This window comes from Cnephaeus nilssonii, assembly GCF_951640355.1.
Source record: "Cnephaeus nilssonii genome assembly, chromosome: 10".
NCBI classification, from domain to species: Eukaryota; Metazoa; Chordata; class Mammalia; order Chiroptera; family Vespertilionidae; genus Cnephaeus; species Cnephaeus nilssonii.
Genome location: NC_137081.1, coordinates 91,763,618 through 91,773,964, shown reverse-complemented (window position 1 = coordinate 91,773,964; position 10,347 = coordinate 91,763,618). Strand labels below are relative to the sequence as shown.

The window sequence follows — 10,347 nt, the reverse complement described above, 5'->3', positions numbered from 1 at the left end:
TTATTGAATTAATGAATACTCAATAATTTTATAGGTGAGTCAGGCTGCATAGGGTTTGCTTTTCCAAATAAATGATAAATGTTTGAATATAAATTACAGCCTTTTACAAAATATATATCTTTATTGATTTCAGGGAGAGGGAGAGAGAGATAGAAACATCAATGATAAGAGAGAATCATTGATTGGCTGCCTCCTGCATGTCTCCCACTGGGGATTGAGCCTTAACCTGGCATGTTCCCTGACTGGGAATTGAATGGTGACCTCCTGGTTCATAGGTCAATGCTCAACCACTGAGCCATGCTGACTGGGCAAAAATTACAGCCTTTCCTATGACCAAAAGTTTCAAAAGAGTTGCCTGTGTTTCAATTTGATGAATCCATTCAATTTTTTCTTAGCATAAATAAGGGTTTTGTTGGTCAGTTCGTGTGAATGACATACTGACATACCCCTAATTCACTGTTCACACACCCAAGGTGGCAGGAGAAGAAGCTAAGCCCATTGATGGTGAGGAAGTGTGGGAGGTGGGAAGAACCTGAAGGCCTCCCAGGTTAACAAGGCTACTGGGACCAGGACCAACGGCCTAGCAATAAATCCAGGATGAAAAGGCATCATCCAAGGCTGGAGGAGCTGGTGATTCTGGATCATCTCTAGGACTGCCATCTGCTTCCTGATGGGTTACTGGGGCTTCTGTTCGGCCCTCACTGTCCACCACAGACCGGTGCTCCTCTGCTGTCCCATCTGGCCTAGTGATCTTGGTCACACAGACGCTCTTGAAATAGAATTTGGGCTGGAGCTGCAGAACTGGGCCAAGGCCCTCCTGGGAAACCTGGGAATCAAGATTCTTGTCCTTTTTGGCTCTAGAATTGGGGTGGGAGGGTGTCACAGGCCACATATCATCAAACCTATGGAAAGGTCTCTGGGAGCCCCAGCCTGGTGCTGGTTTTGGAGAGTCAGTTCTTGCATCACTCTCCAAGACCCCCAAAGATCCTGTGTTGGTGACTCTCTGGGTACTTAAACACTGAGTCCTGAAGCTCTGTCCCTCCTGCAATCTCTCACTCTGTGTCTCTGACTCCGTACCTGGAAGTTCAGGAGGATGGGAAGGCAAGGCGCAGGCCCCCATCTCACTGAAGATGTTATTAAAATCCCGTACCAGGTCACCAAAGCTGAAATTATCCTGGAAATGCATCCCCCTCCAGGGCTGAAGCTGAAGCCGAATTCCTCAGGGGCATGGGGGTCCTCAAACCTCGAGCTCCCAGGGCCCCATGTGGCTCCTTCTTCATCCTCATCCTCATTTTCATCTCGAGTCATCCCTCCAAAAAGGATCTCTGTGGCTCTGAGGTCCAGAAAAGCAGAAAAAGCCCCAAAAGAGGTCAAAGAGGCTCATTCCCGTATTGGGATTCGAGCCCCACCTGAGGCCCATTCACACTGGGAGGAAAGCCTACATTACGCTCTCATTCGGTTATTTAGCAAATAGTTATTGGCTGCCTATGTGCCAAGTGTTCTTCCAGTCACTGGGGATAGAACGTGGACAAGTCCTTGCCTTCCCAAAGTTCACATTCTGGTGAGAACAGGCAGGTGATAAATAGGCAAGCAAATGAAATATAAAGTCAGGTAGTTGTAATGTTATAAAGAAAAATCCAGCACAGTGAGGATGAAGGTCTGGTGAAGTGGGTGGTCCCGGAAGGGCCTCTGAGGAGGCAGCTGGGGCTGAGAACTGAACGAAGTGAAGGTGATGGTCCTGTGAAGGTCTGCAGTAGGACTAGTCAGAAGGGACTGCAGCTCAAAGGCCCTGAGTGGGATGAGGTGGCGTTCCTAGGCAGCCAGCAAGGAGCACTATATCTGGAGCCACATTGGGGCTGCCAGCGGGCCTGCAGGCCTGGCCAGAGTTCAGGTATTATGCTACGTGAGCTGGGGAGCCATCAGCTGGGGAGTAGAGGAGTGACATGATCTGATTTAGGTTTTCAAAGGATCAGTATTATTGCTTTGATAGTGGATCACAGGGGACAAGAATGGAAGTGAGGAGAGCTGTCAGATCACCGGGGCAGCCAGGTGAGAGGTGGAGGTGAGCTAGAATGGTGACAGGAGGAGATGACAAAGGTCAGATCCTGGATGTATTCTGAGCCTACAGGATTGTTTATAAATTGGATGTGGGTTGAGAGAGAGAGAGAGAGAGGAGTCAAGGGTATCTCTAATAGTTTTGCCAGAGAAACTGTTGACTGGGATGAGGGAAATGCAGCGGGGATGGCAGGTGGGGTGAGTGGGGTGGAGAGCTGCACTGGGAACCTCTCCCATCTGGATGGTTCTTAGAGCCACAGGTCTGAACGACTTTATCGAGAAAACGAGTTAGCGATTGGGGAAGAGGAGGTGGCCACACATGCACGTGGGGCTGGGTGTGACACTTTTTCTCCTCATTTTGTCCTTAAAAAGAGAAAGAACTGGCCCAGAATTCCTTCCTAATTGGGTTACCCTGTCATGTGGCAAAACCACTTCCCCTTCAAAGACAGTGAGGTGCAAACCAACTGGGGGATTCAGAGAGCATGTGTGACGTTTGTCAGCAGTGTTTCTGACGGGAAACCTCTCACGTCTATCTTTTTGTCCTTTCTTTCACCCTTTTGTCTTTTTTACTTGTGTTGACAAAATTCACAGTATGCCAACATTAAAATGCACAATATTTTTATTGTCTAAATACAAATGCTTGTCCTATGGACCTGCTTTTGGAGAAGGATAAAGAAGAAAACGCCAGTATACTTCCAGGACTGTGCCCCAAACATACCACCTCCCCTGCCCGAGAGGAAAGACCATGCGCACCCTCCCTCAAGGGGACTGTGATCCGGAGAAGGTCCCTGGTCTGCTTTGATAATAGCAGGTTTGTGATGTTAACTTAAAAATGAAAAAGGCCTTTCAAGGTGAGAGGCAAGAAGCTTTATTTGAAATTGGTAATTGTTAGAGAGTAGAAAATTTTGAGCATGTTTCCTCCTAGTCGACTTAGCCTTGAATCCCAGCTGCACCTCACAAAATAGCCTTGCAAGATAGAACACTGTCAGCTTTCTGAAGAATAGGATGACCCTGTAAATAACATGGTTATCAATAACATGACCCTGACATTACTTAAGAAAAACTCTTTTGTCTTAAACTGCTTGCTCTGTAAAAACAAGATGTGGTAAATGTGCTTAAAAGCAGTCCTGTACAAAAAGTCAGGGCTGCTCTCTGGACTCCCTGTGTGGAGAAAGGCAGAGCAGTTGCCGGCCGGCTAATAAAGGCTCCCTAAATTTTAATTTGGTCTGGACTCCAGTGGTCATTCACTCGCATTCGCTCCACAACAGTAATAATAGCTCTTTGGTAGCATTGATTCAGGCAGTAGACAACAGCAAGGGGAAGGGAACAATTACATCAATAGAAAGAAGGCATTTCTATTGGCGTCGATAAGCTAGCACAGTCACGCTAATTGTAAACAATGTTTTAAAATTTCAGTAGGTAGCCATCAGTCCAGTTGTCATAATGTCAGATTTCTTATTATCTTTGCAAACAGTTTTTGAGATACAAGGTTGCTTAGGCCCAGTACAAGGGCCATTTGCCCTGTTTTAACATCCAAAGACTTGAGGCCTAAGATGCACAAGGCAGTCCCTCTGGGACAGCAGCTCCGGTTCTATTAACATGGCTCCATTTATAGTGTTGTCTACATTTTCTCTCCCTTTGAGCATGATTTTTCCTTGAAAGCACCGCTGATCAAACAGTGGAAGCAGCACCGGGGAGTTATAAAGAGTTTGGTCCTCCCTTGTCAGGGTCTCATTTGGGTATGTCCTCACACCGTCCGTCCTCATCACAGGAGGCCCGTTCCTAGACATCATGTTCCGAGCAGGAAGAAAAGCAGCTTCTCTTTTCTAGAAGCCTTGGGCCACATTTGAGCGAAGAGGGAGAGCAGAGAAGGCTTTACTGTCCTGTTCCTTTAAGGACTAACAACTCCTGTAGTTTCTTGAGGTTTTTCACAGGAAGTCTCATAGGCCTTAGTGAGCACCTCAAAACTTTGAGCAGCCACTATCAGAGTGGTGTCTTTGTAATATGGAGCTGTGCCGAATGAACAGTTTCATAACAGCAGGAGTGCCTATGAGAACAAGTAGAATGCAAGTCCAACGGGAAGAACAGACCTGACCAGGAGGCAGTCCCTGAGGGCAGTTGGCGGGAGATAGAAGGAACCATGAGGTGAACGTGGGCTCTGCTTTTCACCATCCGGCCTGTGCCCAGGTTTCATCCAGCTCCATCTCTATTTCATCAGAGGTGCCTTATCCAAGTACAACAGGAGGTATTCCCAACAGAGCAAGCCCCACCTTGTACAGCCAGGGTGTGGTTAAGATGAATTCTATTGTCTAATGGAGCTCACGTAAGGAAACTTTAAGCTTCTCCTGGCTGGCTGTTGCTGTGGTGGCAGCTCCCAAATGTCCGCTCAGGTTTCTGATAAATGTGTAGTCACATATGTATTCATTGTAACACAAACTCAAGAAAAGGCATTCTTCCAAATCCGGCGCCTTCATGGGCTGACCTCACCAGCCATTGGACGTCCTTGGCTGTGTCCATTCGCTCACTGATGTTTGGAAAGCACAACGGCCTCGCTAAGCCTCACTGACTCCTCTGCAAGGGGAGTGATAATGCCCAACCCACAGAGCTGTGGTGAGAAACGCCCCTAGGCAGAGTGCTCAGCACATGGTAGATGCTCATTGAGCACGGACTCCATCCCTTCATACATGTCAAGTACTTCCTCCATCTCTGAACCAAAGCATCTTATTTCCTTTCAGTGTTTCAGGTGGAGTGGGCAGCTAGTTAGCCCCTGGAACAGTGCAGTTCAATTGCTGCTAGCGCTTAATATGCGTCAGGCCTCACGCTGGGAACTTTATGTATCCAAACTAAGATTAATCTTGTTTCACACTGAATGCAGGTGCACAATTTCGTGAACGAGGACAGTGGGTCCATAGTGTTTAGAGGTCTTGCTTGAGATCATGCGGGTGGAAACATTCAAGTCCAGGATCTTACTAAAGTGTGTCCCTACAAGTACCAGGCATTTTGCTGGGCACTGGGAATTGCAGAGTTGAACAAAACATAGCAAATCTACCTGGGAAGCTCATGGATTAATGGAAGGAGAGGCAGACATTTTCAGGGCTTTTGGAAACAGTGTGGAAGTGGACAGACAGGTGTGTTCAGGATGCCATGGGAACCACGGAGAGGGCTGAAGCTTCTTTGGAGTCCATCATGTGTGGTCTGGAGATTAGACGTTAATCATGAGACAGAAACTCAGGGCCAGTTCCATGGAAATGCGTCAGTGGCAGGAACATTGGTGACACCTGCCAGGACTTCTCTGTGTCCTCTTGGTCTGTTCATTGGAAGCCACTCTGTGAGATTTATGCTTCATTACAAACAACGTCTCAGCATGGTTTCTGTTAATTTCCTTGGTCTCCAGGAAGAGCTTTCCTTTAAGGGGAAGGAGCCCACTTCCATGCCACCTGCCGGTGGTTAGCTCACTGCTGTGGCTCATTACTGCTGCCGTCTGCTGCCAAGGAAGAGTGTGCATCCCTGGAGGAGGAGCTCATGCAGTCAGGAGAGGAGAGGAGGCCGAACTGAGAATCAAGTGAAAAGAGGTTCTGGCAGCACAGTGACAACCTTGCTCCCCTGCCTGCATCCCTTGTGTCCAGCAGGGTCCCCACCCCTGCGGCCACCCACCCATATTCTCCATCCTCTTCTTCAGCCCACCCCAACTGGGCGTGAGCTCTGTCTCATTTCATCACTCAAAGTCACTGTTGAGCAGATTTGCAGATTTAGCCACTACTTAGAAACTATTGAGCAGTTTGACAACACATTGTCAGCTTTTGCCTCATATATTGACTAAATAGAAAGTGAGATCAAGGGGAAGTTTAAGAAGACACCAGACCCTCTGAGATTCCTGCTGTGAAAAGTGAAGGTTTCAGTCCAATTCACTTTAGTTTAGTTTATTTCCACACACCTTTTCTTATTATACAGAGATGAATAAGACATGGATGGCCCTTGCCTCAAAAAGCTCACAAGTGATTGTGTTGCACATGTTGTGCATGTGTATGTGTGATGCAACAGACAATTACAGTTCATATGGGTGTGTTTAGTGCTGGGAGAAGTAAGCTACTATAGCCCAGAGGAGATACATAGATGGCTCACATAGGCTTCCAGCCGGGGGTGGAGAAGGGTGGGTGAGCATGGGATTTGCATTTAAGGAAAAATCATTCTGACTGTGGTGTGGAAATGAGTTAAAACTGTTCCAGACTAGAGAGCCACTGGAGTCATCCAGGGAAGAGTTGGGGAAAAGTAGATAGTTCAGTAACTACTAGGAGATTAAAGTCAATAGGCTTGGTGATATATTTAATATGGTGAGTGAGGGAGAGGGGGTGTCAGGAAGATACCGATGTTTCTGGCTTGAGCAGCAGTGTGGTTAATGATGCTATTGAATAAGATATAATTCTTGGAAGAGGCCAGGGTGGGGTTGGAGGGAAAGAACAAAAGTTAGGTTTTAGATTCTGACAGTGTGAGATGATTTGCGAACATCTAAGAGGAGGTGTTAATTAGGAACTTTTTCATAAAGACCCAGAACTCAGACGAAAGTCTGGGCTGGTTTTATAAATATGGAATCATCTTTGTTTTGCTGGTAGCTGAAGCTGTGGGCATAGAAGACAGTGTTAATTGAGAGAAGAAGAAATGCTTGGGACTAGGTCTTGAGAAATTTCACTATTTATGGGTTAGAGCAGGAGGGTAAACCTGAACAAGAGATGAAGATGGTATGGCTAGAGGAGGAGACATTGAACCATGGTGTGCTAGGTCACAGAAAAGGCCCACAGAAAAGTGGTGCAGGGAAGAGAAAGTTCAACCGAGTCAAATGCTATTGAGAGGTCAATAAAGACGAAGCCCAGAAAGTGTCCCCTGAACATGGCTGCATGGACTTCAGCGGAGGCAGTAGCAAGGGCTATTTCAGTGGAATGATGGCATTAGATCCAGATCAGAGTGGGTTGTGGAGTGTGTGGGAGATGAAGAAATGCAACAGTGAGTGTAAACAACTCTTCCTTAAATTTGACTATGAAGAACAGGAGGGATATTGCAGTGTCTGAAACTGGACTCTGGTGCTGATGATGAGCAAATGTTTAAAAGCAAAGAAGGCTCAGTTGGAGAAAGGTTGTAAAATATTGGAAGTAAAAGGATAAATGATGGTTAAAGATTCTGAAGGTAGAAGGTGGCAATAGGATCCAAAGATCAGATGGAGAGATAGTTGTGTCAGCTCCTCTGCTTTGTCGGAATGGAGGAGGACAAGATGGGTCCCCTCTCAGGAAGGTCTGCGTGTTTGGTTGTGGGAGTTTTCTGTCTGATATCATCTTCTTTCTCTGTGAAGATCATTTGATGAGATAGAAGAATATGGATATCAGGGGCAGAAACTTAAGAAAAGTAGATGAAGTTTGGAATGTATTATTATGGAGTGACAAGGGATGATGTGGTAGGTTTGTTTGCCAGAGTTGTGGACTCACTTGAATGTGAGGGTCAAGAAGGTGTAGTGCATCTGAGATGCCTTGGTTGGAGAGAGGCATGGAGATGGCATCCAGTTGGGCTTTCCCAGACTTGGGTCTTATCTGGATGGTGTAAACAAAAGCAGCAGATGGGCAAGGCATCTTAGGATACAGGCAAAATGTTATTAAAAGCATGGACCATGGAGGCTAAGTTGAATCAGTAAATGAAGAAAGGAGAGGGCTAATGACCTGGAGTTGAGGGACTGTCAGATTGAGAGTAAATAGTTGAGTAAGTGAGGGGGAGGAGGAGACAGTGGCTGAAAGTGCTTACCTTAGTGATTCCAGGAGCAGAATATTGCTAGCTCATGCAAGTTCTGAAGTGTGAGGCGGATGGAAAGAGAAGACACCTAGAAATGAGTAGGTCAAGGTCAAGAGACTGAATCAGAGGCTGTGTGTGGGGTCACCCCTGTGAGTGCTGACATCAGCCAGGATGATGGAAAAGCTAGGGTAGAAAAAGATGACATGCACAAGCCTTCAATGACTGAATGGAAGTGGCTGGTAGACAGGCAGCTAGGAGCAGCTAGCAGAGGGAGGAGGGTATTGCTGTGGTATTTAACCCAGAAAACCTTGCAAAAATGGCTCTCAACTTCCCTTCAGAGGACATCAGTAAATCATAGCTAATCTCTTAAAGCATTTATTCACACGTGTTCAATATTTTATGACCACTGAATATTTAGTGTTATCAAGCATTTTCTATTTGCCAGACACACTGCTAGAGACTGGCTGACAGTGAACAAGACACATTTCCCAAGGATCTAACTGCACAGTGGACGCCACAGGCACAAGACAGGAGCCAGCGGTGCGATGCCTGCGCTGTGTTTGAAGTGGAGGAGCTGCATGATGGCTCAGGGTGTGTGTGTGTGTGCGGCGGGGGGGCATTCATTCATGTGGGGATGGAGAATGGGGCAGCTGTGGAGAGATACTTATTTGGGCTGAAGTTGAAGAGTGAGTAATTTTACCATATGGTGAAGGGTGGTGGAAGAAAGTAGAGGTACCAGTAGGAGGAAAGTCCCACAGGTGTGAGAGTTCATGGAGAACATGGTGTCTCTCATCTATTTTGCCTCCTGGGACATGGCTGGGAAAGGTGATAGTTCTGAGAATAAATTTCTCAGAAAATAATGGGAAAAAAAGAGAGTAGGTGCTGGGATGGCATAGGCCTAGCTTATATGAAAATAAATTCAAATATTTGATGGCAACCTTCACCTTTGAGGGTTTTTCTAAAAAAATAAACCATACTTCTACCATGTCCACACACCCACACATTGTCTTAAGTGTCCTTGGCCACCATTGAGTTTGACATCAGTAGAATTCCTGGCTTGCTCTGCTTCCTATAAGTGACATTTTGTGAGCATTTCCTGCTGATAACTCTGCTATCAAAGCTGTTGTGACTGATTTTCCCTTGTTCCACAGGAAGATCAAGTGAGCCTGGATCTGACTGAGTTTTGGTGCTAGAGTCTAAGGTCGCTGAGGGCAAGAATCATGCTACCGATCTTTTCATTTTCAGTACCGGGTACCATGCGAATGTTGGGCTAGGGAGGGCGATCCCAGGCCGCACCACTGCAGCTCACCGGCTAGCACGGCATGTCCCTGTGGAGCCTGAATGGCCTCAGGTTCTCTACAGAGTGCTCTGGGCAGTCACTCTAATGGACAGAACTGACCCATGAGATGGAATACCAGTAAATTACCCTCTGCATTAGCTTTCTAGGACTGCATAACATACCAGCAGTACCACAGACTGAGGGGCTTAAAACAAATGTGTTCTCTCACCCTTGTGGAGGGCAGCGTCCTATCTTCAGGTCCTGACAAGGTTGGTTCCTTCTGGCGGATTGACTCCATGCCCGTCTCGCAGCTCTGGGACTGCTGGAAGTCCTTGGCTTTCCCTGGTTGGTAGCTACGTGCCTCCCATCTTTGCCTCCATTCACGTGGCCTACTCCCCTCTGGGAATCTCTTTTTCTTTCTCTTTATATAAGGATACCAGCCACTGGATTTAACCCCAACCCCAGGATGATCGCATCTAGAGATTCTTATTCTACCTGCAAAAACTATTTCCAAAACCTCTAGTGCAAATTCACAGCTGCTGGGGGTAGGACCTGGGTCTCTCTTTGTGGCAACTACTGTTCAATCCACTCGCTCTCCCTGGAATCAGCAGCAGTTGACACCTGGGCTCGGGCACGTGGACATCTTCCTGTTCTGAGCGCCCCGGTCCTCTACACGCCTGGCTCCGTGCCCAGTGTCTGTGGTGCTGGGGTGTGCCTCACATCCCCCAGCGTTATTCCTCCCTCAGGCAGAAGACCGCTCCCAAGAAGTGCTCCACGCCCTGGTCACGCCGCCATGCTGCCTCGCGCTGCTCTTGGCTGCCGGAGATGTTCTGCCATGAGACCTCCCTTGCAATGCACGCAGCTGAAAGGCAATGTGTTGGAGGTTCCAGCAGCATCTTCCCACACGTCAGGTGCTCCCTGCAGACCTGTCTGCTGGCCCTGAGGTTTCTATTTCCAGCCCTGCATCTGGCCTCTGCCTCTCTAAGCTACCACCTCTCAGTCATGCTTCACCCACGTGGCCTGGTTTCGGTGCCAGCTATGACTTTTGCAGCCTGGCAGTCTGGCCTAACTCGGAACTTAGAGTCCTTCTGACCTGACTGTTGTGGGTGCACACCTGTAACAGGCCTTTACTAGTATTGTGAGGCCGAACTTATCCCACGCTTGCTGTATCTTCTGTGCCCGCCCATCCTGTCTCTCTTGCAGGTCCTGGGCCCTCTGTCCTTCTGTCCCTCCTCTGGCTT

The 10,347-nt window shown here is 47.5% G+C and overlaps 1 pseudogene across 1 annotated transcript; it reads right to left on the bottom strand.

Moving 5' to 3' along the window:
- Positions 1 to 580: 580 nt before the first annotated feature.
- Positions 581 to 1,384, bottom strand: LOC307106078 (HCLS1-associated protein X-1-like; annotated as a pseudogene). Its single transcript has 2 exons — positions 1,151 to 1,384; positions 581 to 901 (listed from the first exon to the last, which is right to left on the bottom strand). The product of its transcript is annotated as an HCLS1-associated protein X-1-like (transcript).
- Between the last annotated feature and the right edge of the window lie 8,963 nt (positions 1,385 to 10,347).